Raw genomic sequence first — 18,978 nt, 5'->3', positions numbered from 1 at the left:
AGCACACCTGTATCCCTTGGATACATACCTAGTAGTGCAGTTGCTGGCTCGCAGGGTAGTTCTATTTTTAGTTTTTTGAGGAACCTCCATACCGTTTTCCAAGTGGCTGCACCAGCTTGCATTGCCACCAACAATGCAAAAGAGATCCTCTTTCTCTGCATCCTCACCAACATCTGTTGTTGCCCGAGTTGTTAATGTTAGCCATTCTGACAGGTGTCAGGTGGTATCTCATTGTGGTTTTGATTTGTATTTCCCTGATGACGAGTGATGTTGAGCATTTTTTCATGTGTCGGTTGACCATCTGGATGTCTTCTTTGGAGAAGTGCCTCTTCATGTCTTTTGCCCATTTCTTCACTGGATTATTTGTTTTTTGGGTGTTGAGTTCGGTCAGTTCTTTATAGATTTTGGATACTAACCCTTTATCTCATATGTCGTTTGCAAATATCTTCTCCCATTCTGTAGGTTGCCTTTTAGTTTTGCCGATTGTGTCCTTCGCTGTGCGAAAGCTTGTTATTTTGATGAGGTCCCAGTAGTTCATTTTTGCTTTTGTTTCCCTTGCCTCCAGAGACGTGTTGAGTAAGAAATCACTGTGGCCAAGATCAAGGAAGTTTTTGCCTGCTTTCTCCTCGAGGATTTTGATGGCTTGCTGTCTTGCATTTAGGTCTTTCATCCATTTTGAGTTTATTTTTGTGTATGGTGTAAGAAAGTGGTCCAGGTTCATTCTTCTGCATGTCGCTGTCCAGTTTTCCCAGCACCACTTGCTGAAGAGACTGTCTCTATTCCATTGGATATTCTTTCCCGCTTTGTCAAAGATTAGTTGGCCATATTTGTGGGTCCATTTCTGGGTTCTCTATTCTGTCCCATTGATCTGAGTGTCTGTTCCTGTGCCAGTGCCATACCGTCTTGATGATTACAGCTTTGTAGTAGAGCTTGAAGTCTGGGCTTGTGATGCCTCCTGCTTTGGTTTTCTTCTTCAAGATCGCTTTGGCTATGTGGGGTCTTTTCTGGTTCTATACGAATTTTAGGATTATTTGTTCTAGCTCTGTGAAGAATGCTGGTGTTATTTTGATAGGGATTGCATCGAATATGTAGATTGCTTTGGGTAGTATTGGCATTTTAACAGTATTTGTTCTTCCCATCCAGGAGCATGGAATCTTTTTCCATTTTTTTGTGTGACGTCTTCAATTTCTTTCATAAGCTTTCTATAGTTTTCAGTGTATAGATTTTTCACCTCTTTGGTTAGATTTATTCCTAGGTATTTTATGGGTTCTGGGGCAACTGTACATGGGATCGATTCCTTGATTTCTCTTTCTGTCGCTTCATTGTTGGTGTATAGGAATGCAATCAATTTCTGTGCATTGATTTTATATCCTGCAACTTTGCTGAATTCATGAATCAGCTCTAGTAGTGTTTTGGGGGAATATCTTGGGTTTTCCATATAGAGTATCCTGTCATCTGCGAAGAGTGAAAGTTTGACCTCCTCCTGGCCGATTTGGATGCGTTTAATTTCTTTGTGTTGTCTGATTGCAGAGGCTAAGACTTCCAATACTATGTTGAATAACAGTGGCGAGAGTGGACATCCCTGTCTTGTTCCTGACCTTAGGCGGGGAAAGCTCTCAGTTTCTCCCCATTGACGATGATATTAGCGTTGGGTCGTTCATATATGGCTTTTATGATCTCGAGGTATGCTCCTTCTCTCCTACCTTCTTGAGGGTTTTTATCAAGAAAGGATGGTGCATCTTGTCAAATGCTTTCTCTGCATCTATTGAGAGGATCATATGGTATTGATGTGATGAATCGCGTTAATTGTTTTGCGGATATTGAACCAGCCCTGCATCCCAGGTATAAATCACACTTGGTCGTGGTGAATAATTTTTTAAATTATTGTTGGATCCGGTTGGCTAATATCTTACTGAGGATTTTTGCATTCATGTTCATCAGGGAAATTGGTCTATACTTCTCCTTTTTAGTGGGGTGTCTGTCTGGTTTTGGCATCAAGGTAATGCTGGCTTCATAGAAAGAGTTTGGAAGTTTTCCTTCCATTTCTATTTTTTGGAACAGCTTCAAGAGAATAGGTGTTAAGTCTTCCTTCAGTGTTTGGTAGAATTCCCCTGGAAAGCCATCTGGCCCTGGACTCTTGTTTTTTGGGAGAGTTTTGATTACTAAGTCGATTTCCTTACTGCTTATGGGTCTGTTCAAATTTTCTATTTCTTCCTGTTTCAGTTTGGGTAGTGTATATGTTTCTAGGAATTTGTCCATTTCTTCCAGAGTGCCCATTTTGCTGGCATATAATTGCTCATAATATTCTCTTATTATTGTTTTTATTTCTGTTGTGTTGCTGTGATCTCTCCTCTTTCATTCTGGATTTTATTTATTTGGGTCCTTTCCTTTTTCTTTTTGATCAAACTGGCTAGTGGTTTATCAATTTTGTTCATTCTTTCAAAGAACCAGCTTCTGGTTTCATTGATCTGTTCTACTGTTGTTTTTTATGTTTTTTGTTTTTTTTTGTTTTGTTTTGTTTTGTTTTTTGTTTTGGTTTCGATAGCATTGATTTCTGCTCTAATCTTTATTATTTCCTGTCTTCTCCTGGCTTGGGGTTTATTTGCTGTTCTTTTTCCAGCTCCTTAAGGTGTAAGGTTAGTTTGTGTATCTGAGATCTTTCTTCCTTCTGTAGGAAGGCCTGGATTGCTATATACTTTCCTCTTATGACCACCTTTGCTGCGTCCCAGAGGTTTTGGGTTGTGGTGTTGTCATTTTCATTGGCTTCCATATACTTCTTAATTTCCTCTTTAACTTCTCGGTTAGCCCATTCATTCCTTAGTAGGATGTTCTTCAGTCTCCAAGTGTTTGTTAGCTTTCCAAATTTTTTCTTGTGGTTGATTTCGAGTTTCATAGCGTTGTGGTCTGAACATATGCACGGTATGATCTCGATCTTTTTTACTTGCTAAGGGCCGATTTGTGTCCCAGCATATGGTCTATTCTGGAGAACGTTCCATGTGCGCTGGAGAAGAATGTGTATTCTGCTGCTTTAGGATGAAATGTTCTGAATATATCTGTTAAGTCCATCTGGTCCAGTGTGTCATTCAAAGCCATTGTTTCCTTGTTGATTTTTTGCTTAGATGATCTGTCCATTGCTGGACAGTCTAGATTGTCTGATATAAGTGTGGCTACTCTGGCTTTCTTTTGTTGACCATTAGCATGATACATGGTTCTTCATCCCCTTACTTTCAGTCTGAAGGTGTCTTTCGGTCTAAAGTGGGTCTCTTGTCAACAGCATATAGATGGATCTTGTTTTCTTCTCCATTCTGTTACCCTATGTCTTTTGATTGGAGCATTGAGTCCATTGATGTTTAGAGTGAGTATTGAAAGATATGAATTTAGGATGCCATTATGATGCTTGTAGAGTTGGAGTTTGGTGATGTTCTCTGGTCCTTTCTAATTTGTTGCTTTCCATATATATATATATTTTTTTTTTTTCATCTTTTCTCACCTCAGAGAGTCCCCCTTAAAATTTCTTGCAGGGCTGGTTTAGTGGTCACAAACTCCTTTAATTTTTGTTTGTCTGGGAAACATTTAATCTCTCCTTCTATTTTGAATGCCAGCCTTGCTGGATAAAGAATTCTTGGCTGCATATTTTTCTGATTCAGCACACTGGATATATCCTGCCACTCCTTTCTGGCCTGCCACGTTTCTGTGGAAAGGTCTGCTGCAAACCTGATCTGTCTTCCCTTGAAGGTTAGGGACTTTTTTTTTCCCTTGCCACGTTCATGATTCTCTCCTTGCCTGAGTATTTTGTGAATTTGACTATGATATGCCTTGTTGATGGTCGGTTTTTGTTGAATCTAATGGGGTCCTCTGTGTTTCCTGGATTTTGATGTCTGTGTCTTTCCCCAGGTTAGGAAAGTTTTCTGCTATGATTTGCTCACATTACCCTTCTACCCCTATTTCTCTCTCTTCCTCTTCTGGGACCCCTATGATTCTGATGTTGTTCCTTTTTAATGAGTCCCTGATTTCTCTAATTCTTAAATCGTGCTCTTTTGCCTTCATCTCCCTCCTTTTTTCTGCTTCATTATTCTCTATAAGTCTGTCCTCTATATCGCTGATTCTCTGTTCTGCCTCATCCGTCCTTGCCGCTGCTGCATCCATCCATGACTGCAGCTCAGCTATAGCATTTTTTATTTCATCCTGACTAGTTTTTACTTCTTCTATCTCCACAGAAAGGGATTCTGGTCTATTTTCAACTCCAGCTAGTATTCTTATTATTGTGATTCTAAATTATGGTTCAGACATCTTGCTTGTATCTGTGTTGGTTAAATCCCCTGGCTGTCATTTTTTCGTGCTCTTTCTTTTGGGGTGAATTCCTTCTTTTTGTCATTTTGAAGGCAGAAAAGGAATTAATGAGGTGGAAAAGTTAACATTAAAAAATTAAAATTAAAAACTACACACACATACACACACACAAAATCAAATAAATGATGCTAGATCCTAGGTGTGCTTTGGTCTGGGTGGTGATTTGACAGATTAGAGAAGAAAAAGTGATTTGACAATTAGAGAAAAAAAAGAGGGGGGGAGGAAATCGTTTGAGAACTTGAAAAAATGATACACTGAAGTAGACTAAAATGAGATGATGGGAGTAAAATAGAATTTCAAAAAATTTACATGAAACTAAAGAAGATAGTAGAAAAATTAAAGAAAAATATTTTTAATGAAAATTAAAAATATAAATGAGTTTTTTCTCTTTCTGTATTCAAGAAAAAGAAATTAAATAAAAGAGAAAAGAAATCGTTTGAAAATTTTAAAACGGAATACACTGTCGTAGACTAAAATAAAATGATGGAAGCAAATAATAATTTGAAAATATTTACATAAAAACAAAAAATATGGTAAAAAATTATAGAAAAATATTTTTAATAGAAATTGAAATTAAAAATAAAGTTTTTCTCTTTCTGTTTTCAAGAAAAAGAAAAGAGGTGAAAAAGAGAAAAAAAAAGAAAATGGAATATATGGACCTGCGAACAGAATGAAATAGGACTGAAATTACTTCGTTTTCCTGTATAAGTCAGAGACTATGAAGCGGTTTATACTCCATAAACTAAGTCTCACTGCCTGGTGAGACTTGTGTTATTGAAGAGGGAGGTTGGCCCAGTTGGGCGGGGCTCAGTGTAAAGGCTCCATTCTCCACTAGATGGCGCTGCTAGCCTACTGGGGTGGATTGTTGCTGTGCTCATAGGTGCATATGCGCATGCGCAAGAGTGATGAAAATGGTGTCACTCAGTTACCCAGTCTCTAGTATGGGAACGAACTCTGTTCTCCCAGATCAGTATTCGTGCACCCGTCCTCTGTCTTCAGCTTTCGTCCACTCCCTACCTCTTTATTGTCTGTGACCAGGCCCCAGGCAGTACCACTCTCCCGAGTTTTGTCTTAGATGCAGCTGTTTTCCCCCGGCCTCTTACTTCTGAGGGACTGCGGCTTTGACCCATTCAGCCCCTCTGCGGGAGGGTCTCACCAGGCAATGGCCAAACAATGGGCAAATGTCAGCTACTCCCGGGAATGCTTACTGGGCCCTGATGCTGCCAGAGCCCCAAGACTGCGGCCAGGTGTCAGCCTGCCCCAGAAAAAGTTCGCGAGATAGCATAGCAGCAGCGTTTCTGGGATTATGGAAAATCACAACACATATCTGGCATCAGACTTCACCCTTAACAACCTTGTTCCAGCACCAGCAAATGTGACCACCTTCCAGGGTCTGCTGGGGTCAGGTGGCCTCAACAGTCTCTACCAAATGTCCTTCCAGCAGTGGAACCGCTTTTCCCTGTGTGGTCCGAGAACCTCCTGGACCCCACTGTGCTCCTGGGGATTTGCCCTTCCCACCAGAGCACCACCAGGTATCGAGCTGTGGAGTTGTAGCCTTGTGCTCCCCTTGTTTACAGTCTTAATGGATTTTAAACCCTCTCCTTTCTCCTTTCTCCCTTTTTAGTTTATTCCCTGCGGCTGTTTCCAATTTTCCACTTTCTCTCCAGCTGCTTTTGGCAAGGGGTGCTTTTCCCGTATTTTCCCTCCCCGCCCCCCAGTCTCAGTGGTCTGTCAGCCTGCAAAAGCAGCTCCCTATGTGCTGCCGGCTTCTCTCTCCCCAAGTTCACCTGTCCGTGATGCATACATGCTGAATTCTGTGCTTCAGGTTGTGCAGATTGTTGTGTTGATCCTCCAATCAGTTTACTAGGTGTGTAGGTTGTTTCAGTGTTGGTCTGGCTGTATTTCATAGACGCAAGACACACCAAAAAACTTCCATGCTGTTGCGCCATCTTGGATCTCCCCAAAGATCATTTAATGTCAAAATTTTAAAACCAAATGTGCATGATAAGATCTGGCCTTTTCTGACTTAGCATTCAAAGTCACATAGCATCACTTCTGCCACATACTATTGGTTACAACCAAGTCACTAAGGCCAGATGAGATTCAAAGGGAGAGGACATATACCCCACTATATGATCGAAGGAGGACCCAAAATATGGACATGTTTAAAACACGTTGGGGTAAAACTACTCTTAAAAGATTTGAAAGAGAGAGAGAGAGAAGAGAAAGAAGATAAAAAAGATGTGCAAGACTTCTACACAGAAAATTATAAAATATTATCAAGATTCATAAATTGAAGAACTCATTATTATAAAGATACTAATCCTCCTTATTTTTAAAGATTTAATAAAATCCCAATCAAAATCCCAGCAGGCAAAAATAAATCAATGTAATTGATCCTATTAACAGACTATAAGTAAAAAACCACATGATTATCTCAATAATCAGCAAAGGCATTTGATAAAATCTAACATTTATTCCTGATTTAAAAAAAGAAAAACTCTCAGAAAATTAGGAATAGAAGAGAATCTCCACAACCTGATAAAAGGTTACAAAATACTTAAAGCTAATATCATACTTAATGGTGAAAGACTAAATGTTTTCCTCCTAACATTAAGAACAAACAAAGGATGTCCATTCTAACCTCTTTTGTTAAAAACTATAGTGGAGTGTGATGGGCATTGAGGAGGGCACTTGTTGGGAAGAGCACTGTTGTATGTAAGCCAATTTGACAATAAATTATGTTATGAAACACAAACTGTAGTAGAGAATCTAGCCAGTGCAATGAGGCAAGAAAAAGAAATATAAGGCATCCAGAAATGTAAAGGAAGAAGTAAAACTGTATATGCAGATTACATGATTGTCTGTGTGGAAAATCTCAGGAAACCTACAGAAAAGCTATCAGAACTAATAGATGTTTAGGAACATTATAGGGGAAAAAGGAGCAATATATCAAATGAATTATATTTCTAATATACTATCAACGAACAAGTTGAAACTGTAATTAAAATGTACCACTTATAGTAACATCAAAAATAGAAAATAATTTCACAGGGGTAAACCTGTGAAGGGGTGTGCAAGACTTGTACACTGAAAATGACAAAGTATTGCTAAAATACACTTAAGAATATATAAACAAATGGATATATATACCATATTTATGGATTACAAGATTCATTTTTTTTCAGATGTCAATTCTCCCTAAATTGATCTATAGATTCAATGTAATTACATTGAATTATGATTCCAGAACATCTTTTTCTGGAAATTAGCAAGCTTATTCAAAAATACATGTGGAAAATGACCTGTAATAGTCTAGAAAATTTTGAAAAAGAACCAAGTTGAATGACTAACATTAGGTGACTCCAGGACTTAGTAAAAAGCTACGGTAATCAAGAAATCCTGACACTGGTTTCAAGATAGACAAATTGGGTAATCACTTGTATAAAATATCAGCTTTAATCACCATATACAAATATTACTTCAAATGGATAGTAGACCTAAATGTAAAACTGAAAACTGTGTAAGTTATAGAAGAAAATGCAGAAGAAAATCTTTGTGGCTTTGCATTGAACAGATATTTCTTATATATAACACCAAAAGTATGATTGATAATAAAAAAATGATAAACTTTACTTTACAAAAATTAAGAAGTTCTGTTGGTGAAAAGAAATTCTTAAGAGAATAATAGGCCACAAACAAGGAAAAATAATTACAAAGCATTTATCTAGTAAGACTTTGAACCATAATATATAAAGAACACTCAAAATTCAATAAGAAAATAAACCAATAAACACTAGACACAATATTTGAATAAACACTACAAATTAAGATATATAGATGGCAGATAAGCGTATGATATCAATATCATATCATATCGACACAATATCAATATCATTAGTCATTAGGAAAATGCAAATTAAAATCACTTCACAGTATAAGAATGGCTAAATTAAAAGTACTGACCGGGGTACCTGAGTGGCTCAGTCATTTGGGCATCCGACTTTGGCTTAGGTCATGATCTCACAGTCTGTGAGTTCAAGCCCTGTGTTGGGCTCTGTGCTGACAGCTCAGAGCCTGGAGCCTGCTTCAGATTCTGTGTCTCCCTCTCTCTCTGCCCCTCCCCTGCTCATGTTCTGTCTCTTCTCTGTCTCAAAAATAAATAAAAACATTAAAAAAAAATAAAAACAAATACTGACCAAGTTCTGGTAAGGATGTCAGCAGTTAAAATTCTCCTACATTGTTAGTGGAGATGTAAAATGGTTAACTACTTTGGAAAACAGTTTGGCAGTTTCCTAAAAAGTTCAACAAACACCTACTAATCACCTAACCTTTCTACTACCAGATATTTACTCAAGAAATAAAAGCTTATGTCCACATAAAGACTAGCCCATGAACATTCTTAGAAAATTTATTTACAATAGCCAAAAACTGGAAACAACCCAAATGTCCATCAACAGGTGAATAGATAAACAAATCTACACAATGGAATTGTATTCAGAAATAAAAAGGGATGTACTGTTGATAAACAATGATGGAATGGATGACTCTTAAAATAAATATGCTGAGTAAAAGAAGTTAGACCAATAACCAGTATATACTGGGTGATTCCATTTTTTTATATAAAATTGTAGAAATGCAAACAAATCTATATAATATCAATGGCTGTCTATGGGTTGGGTTTCTGAGAGGGATGGGATGGAGGGATTCCCAAAGGGTACAAGGAAAGTCTGGGGGTAATGAATATGTTCATTATCTTGATTGTGGTAATGGTTTCATAGGTGTTTTCACATTTAGAACTTATAAAACTACACTTTAAATATGTGCAGTTTATTATATGTTAATTATACCTCAATAAAGCAGTTACAAAATTCCAATTTTTTTTGTAGAAAATCAAAAGTTGTTTCCAAACCTTACATAAAAAGGGCAAAGTGTCAAGTACAGATCAGATCATTTTGAAGAACAAAATTGGAGGACATATATTATCATATATCAAGACTTATTATATAGTTCATCAATTAAGAAAGTATGATCATGTCACAGGGATGGAAATGCAGACTAATGGAATGATTAAGGAGTTGACCTACCTAGTTATTTGATTTATGAAAAAAGTAACACTACATGCCGTTGGTGAAAAACAGTCTTTTCAATAAATAGTACTACATCAATTGGATATTCATAGAGAAAAGAATAAATCTTGACTTCTAGCTTGTACCACACGCTAAAAACAACTCCACGTGGCTTGTAGATCTCAATGTGAAAGACAAAACATCTAGAAAGTAACATAGAAGATATCCTTATCACCTTGATGGCAGGCAAAAGCATTTTTTAATGTTTGTTTATTTTTGAGAGCATGCGTGTGCCTGCACAAATGAGGGACGAGCATAAAGAGAGGGGGACAGAGGATCTGAAGCAAGCTCCTGCCTACAGCAGTGAGCCCAGTGAGGGGCTCAAACTCAGAACTGTGTGATCATGATGCCAGCTGAAGTCGGTTGCTGCAACCAGTGCACCACCCAAGCACCCCAAGTTTTTTAAACAAGGCACAAAAAGCACTAACCACAAAGGAAGAGACAGATAAATTGAACTACAGTAAAACTAAAACTTCTGCTCATCAACATATGCTATTAAAACAATGAAGAGGCAACCAAAAGAATATACAATATGTATATAACATTAACATCACTTATATCCTATAAATCAATAAGAATAAGACGGTTGGGGCACCCGGGTGGCTCAGTCGGTTAAGTGTCCGACTCTGGCTCAGGTCACGATCTCGTGGTTTGTGAGTTCAGGCCCCAAGTCGGGCTCTGTGCTGACAGCTCAGAGCCTGGAGCCTGCTTTGGATTCTGTGTCTCCCTCTCTCTCTGCCCCTCCCCCACTCACACTCTGTGTCTCAGGAAATAAATAAACACTAAAAAAAAAGAATAAGATGGTTAATTCGCTTTCAAAAATGGGCAAAAGACAAACAGAAACTTCACAAAGAAGGGTATCTCAAAGGCCAATGACATCTGGAAAAGTGGTTAACTTCTTTAGTCAACAGGAAAATGCTGAAGAAAATAAAAGTGAGATACCATAATACACCTACCATAATGATACAGTTTTTAGTAGGTGACAATACCAAATACTGGCAAAGTTGTAGAACTGGAACTCCCACGTATTGCTGATGGGAATATAAATTGGCACAATAATTTTAGAATATTCTTTGGAAATATCTAAATTCAAACATATATATGTATTATGTAGGACCCCACAGTTCCACACCTGGTGATAAAGTCAATAGAAATATATTATTAGTGAGAATATAACTGGTACAGGCTTAAAGAGAACAATTTGGCAGGATCAAGTAAAATCCAGCAAATCTACATCACAGAAATTTTTATACAAGTACCAAAGCCAATCCGTCTATAAAGATGTTTGATATAGTAATATTTGTAATGGTAAAAATGAGAAATAACTTGGATATTATCAATTGGTAGATGGTTAATTATTTAAGGTCCATGAAAATTATTTGAGAGCTAAAAAGAGTGATGTAGATCTATATGTACTGAGTGGAAAGATATCCCAGACATATTGTCAAATAAAAGATTTTGCAGAGCAATATACATGACATGATTGTTTATTAACAGAATATACAATTTTAATTTAAAATGTTTTAAGATTACATATATGCAAACGTAGGGAAAGAGGTCCGGAAAGAGACACAGAGGGTTAACAGTGGTTCTCTTTAAAACCTAAAACTGGATGAGGGGAAGGCTGAAAAGTGATACAGGTTTTATACTATATAATTTAAACAACAAAAATATTTTCAAGAATTGCTTGCATATTTTTTAAAAGACTAGTTTTTCTCATCACAGGAATACCCCAAGTGAGTAAGTAGTGAAATATAATCATCATTAAAGTCAAAATGAAAGCTGCAGGCTGCATGAGAAGGAAGGGGATAAGATTGTTCATGTGAGCCACACAGTTCATTTTAGAGAAAACATAGCAAGAGCAATGGCTCCATCTCCCACCAAGGTGAAAAATAACTCTTTGGGGGCACCTGGGTGGCTCAGTCAACCAGTTAAGTGTCTGACTTCAGCTCAGGTCTTGATCTCACAGTTCATGAATTCGAGCCCCGCATCCAGCTCTGTGCTGACAGCTCAGAACCTGGAGCCTACTTTATATTCTGTGTCTCCCTCTCTCCCTGCCCCTCCCCCACTTGTGTGCGCTCTCTCTCTCTCTCTCTTTCTCTCTCAAAAATAAAGATTAAAATATTTTTTTAAGTTCTTTGTGGGGAACCAGGAACAGTCCCAGCTCTTATAGAGTCTGATCTTAATTCTTTTTTAAGAAAAATAATGTAAAATTACAGTAATGAAACTAGGAATAGGATCTTAGAAGGGCCAGTGCAAGTGAGAAGTCTTAGAGCTTAAATTTCATTAGCTTTATGACAAACTTCTATGTGTAACATAATCAAATATTACATAAATTTTGGATGCAATAATGCAAGTATTTCCAAATAGAGAAGACAGAGAGTAACATAACTATGAATAATGAAGTGCTATTTGTGAGAGGACTATATGTTGCCAGGGATTTTAATTTACAGCCTAAAAAGTTGTATGTATATTCAAACTATAAACTATTTGAAGTTCACATCCATGTCTTATCGTTAACTTCAAGAACAACAAAAAGAACATAGCTAATATTTTTTTCAACTAATATTTTTTCAATTGAAAATTTCTTCCTGCCTTAATAACATTTCTTGTGATAGATTCATCTTAATTTAAACCTTTAAAAATCATTTACATTCTTTGGCTACTTTATTTTAAGAGTTTAGAATATACCTATTCAGAAATGTATTATAGCCCAGCCAGGAGGCACATCAGACCTAGGAGTCTGACTCAAGATGATAGCAAAAAGTGTGAACATTTCATGAGATCAGGAATCTTGGCTTGTACATTCAGTCCCAATGTCCAGTGCCTGTCAGAGGGCACAGTGAACCATGATAATAACTACCATATATTGTACTGACTACCATATATTCAGCCAGATTCTGTGATAAGTGTTTCACAGACAGTATTCTTCCCTATTATTATCCTCTTGGGAAGGACTATTATTATCTTCTTTATTAATGAGCAACATGAGGCTTGATTAGGTGACTTAACCCAAGGTCACACAAGTTTGAAGTGTGATAATTCTGATAATTCTGTTTCCTAGAACACTTCAATAAATATTGGTTGTGGGCACCCTTGATTAAATGGAAGGAATAAAGGAAGGGAAAGGAAGAGTGAAGAAGGAAAAGAGGACACAGGTAGATGACAAGGGCCCATGGCATTGACCTTTAGGAAGAAAACCATTTCCCTGAGGGAAATAATGGATGAAACCAAACCTAAGCGCTCTTATCTCAAGAAGCCTGTATGCTGAGCAGATTATCAGGACAGGCCTACCTAGCAAGGGAGCTTCCCTCTCCAGTTTATTTTGTACCACTCTACACTTTGCTCTCTCCTCTCCAATCACACTCGTTCTTCTCCTCCTGGTTTAGTGGTTGTCTGTCTACACTGGTTACCATTGAGCTGTCTGTCGTTCTGGTCATCTTCATCCCTTTGGCTCTTGTGGCATTACTACCTCCAGGTCACAGGCACCTTTGATGAGGCTGTGAGAGACATACAGTCATTCTCCCAAGGGCTAGCCACCTCCCAGGTACACAGCCTTGGAAGCACCACAACGGTCCCCTGCAGAGATCCTCACAGAATTTTATCCTCACTTCCTAGCTGGGGTACTTTCCTTCTTCTGTTCTGGTCCTCAAGAGCCTTTCCCTTCCCAGTTCCTCTCTGAAATTGGCTCAAGCCATTCCCAAAGACCAGCCTTAGGCTCCAGGCCACACCATTGCAGGCCCAGCCAAGATCTCTAAGTTTCCAGGTCACATTGAGAGACTCTCACTGTGTGTGCGGGCGTCACACCATTTTTAAATGAATGGGAAAAGAAAACATGAGGGAAAAAAATCACAATCAACATTTCCATACATTATTCTGCCACATTTCCCTGGGTGGGGTGATACCCTGGGTGAGGAACATAGTAAAATGATTAGCTTTGAGGCAGGAGACCACAGACTGGCTTCTGGCGTGATGAGTTATGGTACCTCTGAGATAACTAACAGGAGACATGAAGAAGGCAATTGGATACATAAGTCTGGAGATTTCTGGCTAACTTTTTATAGAGTCCCATGGAAAAGCCCGTTATTTTCCCACTTAACCATTTCCAATATGGACAATAGATTTTCTTACCATTCAATAGCTTATAGGGCAAGCCTATTTATATCTAGCATGACATTTGATTCTCTAGTTTTACCAGTTTTCTGAAAACCACTTACAGTTTCATTTTAGAAAAAGACAAGAACAGAAATTCAACAAAATATTTTTTTTCTTAGGAGTAGTTAAGACCCATGAACTTATATAAAAGCACTTTGAGTTTAAAACAAATTATTGCAGGTGAAGAAAATTATGTCCTTGGAGATCAGTGACCCATTCTCAACTGACCACAATCTCCCTTCTGTTTCACCTGCTTCCTACAATACATTGTTGGACCAAAAAAAAAAAAAAAAAAAAAAAAAAAGGCTTATAAATTATTTAAGACATTCTAAACAACTTTCACTCAAAAAACTGCTGAGTTAATCCCTAGGTATTACCAGCTGGTTAACCTATCCCCAACTTCCATGCTATTACCTACTGCTGAAAACACAATGTTCCAAAGACAGGGGAACCCAAAATAAGGTTTATTGTATAAAAGTTTAAGTTCTACTCATTTGAGGTGTTACAAAACTGTGCCATGGATACTCTGTGCTTGCGGTTTTCTATTACATTCACGGATTTTTTTATTCATGTCATTTGTATCACAGTGGGATAAATTGTAAAACCAACTCACAGCTCCAGCAAAAGGAAATATAAACTGAGAAATACTATGAAGTTTATTGCATTTGAGCGAGGTATACACAAAAGCATAGTCACCTGGAAATGCCACCATGAAACGGCCACTGCCAGCCACAGCTTGCAGCTCTGTTCAAAGATTCTTATCACCTCATCAGGGTAGAGCAAACCCACCCTGGTGAGCCCAATCTGCCCTCCTCCATTACTGGACATGGAAGAGAAATGCTATCACAAAGAGTTCATGTCATTCAGATCTCCTTTTATTGCACAAATCTCAAAATCTGTCCCAAATCCGCCATGGTCTGGAGCCAGCAAACATTACTTCCTATCATCAATATTACAAAATTGGGTAATTTAAAAAACTGGGTGGCTTTTCATGATGTTCTAAAATCCAAAATAAATACAGAAAACACAGCTGACTATGTAATAAAGTGAAGTCCACTTCCCATTGTAGTTCTCCTCTGTAACGTTGAAGTTAGAGGTGAGATTTCAGTTAAATTCCGACAACATTATGGGCAGAGACCCAGACGTGACCAGTTCCTGCCTTGTTCATGCACTCTCCCTGAGAAAAACTGGACTGAGGGAGTAGTTACGTGTAAAACATACAAAAGACTGAGAATCAAAGTAAAACTTAAATAAGAGCTGGGGAGACATTCAATATCTCCCAGTACCATGAGTCTTTGGGAAAAGCTACACTGGAAAACAGTTTAGGCTCCTGTTTCTCTCCACCTACCCTTCACATGTTCCTGCCATGACCTGAGATGATGGTGTCCCCAGAGTAGGGATGAATTATAGCCCTACCTGGATGCAGGGAGGAAAGACCTTCCTTCCTAGCATGTAGCCCAACAAATGATCTGACCAATTTGATTAGCAAAAAAACCCTTTCTTGGTTGTATACAGCCAGGAGGTCTGGGCTGAGGCCAGTCTGATGCAGAATAGCTATTAGAGTAAATAATGGCTTTTTCCAAGACAAATTGATAGTAATTTTATCAAAATGTTATTAATCATCACTTACAGTCAAAATATTGCCACAAGTGGTTTTTTTTTTTTTTTTGTCCTTATGTGCTTACTACGTGGCTTTTAAAAGTTAGTTAATTGGAATATGATAACATAAGATATGTGCAAGATATTCAGCTGATTGCTAGGGAGAATGTGGCAATAAATAAACACATAAGTATTCTCTTCAAAGGATTTACAACCTGGAGAAAAACACAGGATAAGCAATTTATTCAATAAGTGGGTCCACACTATAGCACAGAGGAGGCTATGAGAATTCAGAATGGGAGTCTCTTTTGAACTGAAAATATCAGGAGAAACTTTGAGAAGACAGTTGGATTTGAATGATACCTGAAAAGATTGGTAAATGTTTTAAAATAAATATTATATTTTTTCCATAATAAGATTATGGAATCTTATTATGCACAATTAGTAGCTTTGCTAAGGGAAAAAACATTTAATGAGGGAAAAGAAATAAATCCCACCAGATCCCAACTCTTTTTTAGTTCATTTATTTATTTATTTTGAGAGAGAGAGAGAGAGCAGGAGGAGCAGACACAGAGGAAGAATCCAGATTAGGGTCTGTGCTATCAGCTCAGTGCCTGACCCAGGGCTCCATCTCATGAACCATTTGATCATGAACTGAGCCAAGATCCAGAGTTGTACACTTAACTGAGTGAGCCACCCATGTGCCATGACTTCATCCTTTTCTATTTGCATTTGTCCATTTACAGATCTTTGGTCCTCCAGTTGAGTGGCAAAGTGGCATTGGGCTCTTGCCTGGCTTCAGCAGTGATAGAGGCACCAGAAGAACCAGTGCTGAGAGGAGAAGAAAATTGAATAAGGCAGGGCTGTAGGGCTAAGGATACCTTTAAGCTCTGCAAGAGAGAGAATGTGACATTCTACCTCTGCCAATAGCTGTTGTGGGCAGTGACCAAAACTAAGAGTTGTGGAGCTATATAAGGCACTGAAGATTCTCAAAAATCAATAAGAAGGAACTATGGAGAGGAAAAACCAACTAAACTGCCTTTGGTCAAGGAGTCGGAATCTTAAGTGATTAACACGTAGCTATTACCATAACTGTGGCCTTATTTTAGTAATAGGTAGGCTCTCTGACTTTCCCATTACACAGTCAATAGAGAATAAAACATAGATTGGTGGCTCTGGGAGACCCATGTGACAACAGGGGAAAATGGGCACCAGATTTTGTTCACAACTTAATATTACCTATTCCCCCTCTCTCTACTTTTTAGGCAAAGCATCCAGCCGGGTTTTGGAATGATGGCATAAAGAAAAGTCTTATGTGATGTGGAACTTCTAGTTCCACAGTTTAGGAAACAATAACACAGCAAACAAACCAGATTGTCTCTTCTCACATCTTTCTTGAGAGATATAACTGAGCAAAATGGTTCCCTTAATTCTGTAACTAAATACAATTAAAAAAATAAATCCAATGTTTTAGTTTTAAAATTTCCCTACTTTACAAAGATATCAAAGCAGGAAGAATTTTTTAAAAGAGAATTATCCTACAGATAATTAGTAGTAGTAAAAGAAAGACAGATTTAGGTTAATAGAAACTGAATTAAGTCCTTTGTATCTCTTCCTAATAAGTCATCAATTATGGGCATATCTAATTAAGTAAATCCTCTTGTAGGATAACTGGCACTTAACACCCCAAAACAATGCAGTGGTCAACAACAAGAAGACAAGGACAAAGTTTAAACCTAGAATCAGTCTTTCCATCTGAAGACTCTTGTGGTTCATTTAGAAACAGTGAGAGTGTGGAAGAATAAGGAGTGTGAGAAACAAAAAATGTAAAATAACGTAACATGTTCTTTAATAATTACTCATGCTTTTTCAAAGAGAAGAAAACTGAGGACTCCATATTGAAAAAAAGTAAATTTGAGGTCATTATTTTTTCAATAGAAATTTCTCCCTTCATCCATCACCAAACAGCACGATGTGAAAATTTAATTGAATGTTTTCTATGCCTAGGGAGCTGTGAATAATGGCAACAAGGATGGTAAATAATAATTCAAGGTCCTTTGGAGATCTTAATTTAAAATAAACAGTAACACTTGCAATACTTCCAAGTTGAAAAAAACAAATTTAAATTGTCTAGTACTTTCAGTAAACATAAGCTAACATTTTATTAGTACTGCATATGGGGGAGAGGGCTGTGAACAAGGAGAAACGATCCTTATTCTTTACATATCTCTCCTTTCCTCACCGTTCAAGGGAAAAAGAAAGCTATTATCATTAGGGTCTTATCAATGAAAGAGAGAAATGTCATGACAGTCAGGAGGATTATTCCACCAAGTCTCTGCTGGCCTTCCATCTGATAATTGGGCCCTGGCCATCCCCACTTTAAGACTTCATCCTGCCCAGGATAAGCACCAGCTATGACACAGACTTTCATGTTGGATCAGAGAAAGGATTTTAATTATATAGTGCAGTGAAAAAAAAAATAACACTAGTCTAAGAGTCTGCCACTAACAGCTGTGTGACCATGGGGGACCACGTAAGGATCAGTTTCCCCATCTGTCGAATGAAGATGCTGGACTAGATCAGGGGGTGGCAAACTTTTGTGCAAAAAGCCAAATAATAAATATTTGGGGCCTTGAGGGCCACACAGGTTTTGTCTAATTACTCAACGGTGCTATTGCATCATAAAAGCAGCCACAGATATTACATAATCAAAGAAGCATGACTATGTTCCAATAAAAATTTATTTACAAGAACAAGTAGCAGGCTGGATTTGGCCCAAGGGCTATAGTTTGCCAACCCCTGGACTATACAACCTCTTTATCCCTTCAACTCTGCAAATCTATAATTCTAAAAATGAGAGAGGCAGAATGAGATTTATCAGACAGGCTTGAGCTGTCTAAGAGCCTGCTGATAGATGCAGGAATACTTCAGGGCAATTCAGAATGCTTTGTTAGCTTCTGGAGCCTATGATCCACCCACATCTAGCAGTGCAACAAAGCAAGGAAATACCTAAAAGTTATAAGAATTGAAAAAGAAATAATAGAAATGTCATTATTTGTGAAAGATATGATTGTGTATACTTAAATAGAGAGAAATTATCAAAATAAGTCACCCATAAGCTGATCAACTTTCTATTCATCTCAGATTTGCCCATTTTCCCCTGTCCTATACTGTATAAAAGACAACAAAATTTTGCAATCTCTTTTGCCCTCTAGCATTAAATGTGCTACTGTTTTAAGAATATAGACATCAAGCGTATAATTTAATCAACCTCACACAGTTTGGAAAGCAAAGCAGAAATCAAGAATGTTGAAAACTGTTTCCTCTAACTGTACTGAGATTTAACCAGGAATACGGGTTTATAAGCCTCCAGTTGATTCAGTGGACCCAGAGGAAAACAGAACAAAAGGCAAGAACTTAGAGAGATTCAGAATACTTGAACAAGAGGGGCACAATGATAATGAAAAGGAAGATATCAAAAAAAGACTTCCAGAAAGAAACAAAAGCGAGTTAATTTTAATCTCACAAAGATATGTGGATACAAAAAGAGTATATAGGAAATGCATGTTTACCTCTGGGCTTGGTTGATTAACATGGGAACAATTTCATTTGTTATGCTCATTTGGTTATTAACTTCTGGATAATGCTCACAATACCTCAATAATTAACAGGTAAGTAGAAAATTCAAAATATTTACTTGCTCAGAACTATAAAAAAAATTCTTATCAAATAAAAGTTAACAGAA

This window comes from Leopardus geoffroyi, chromosome B2, assembly GCF_018350155.1.
Source record: "Leopardus geoffroyi isolate Oge1 chromosome B2, O.geoffroyi_Oge1_pat1.0, whole genome shotgun sequence".
NCBI classification, from domain to species: domain Eukaryota; kingdom Metazoa; phylum Chordata; class Mammalia; order Carnivora; family Felidae; genus Leopardus; species Leopardus geoffroyi.
This window is presented reverse-complemented; position numbering follows the sequence as displayed.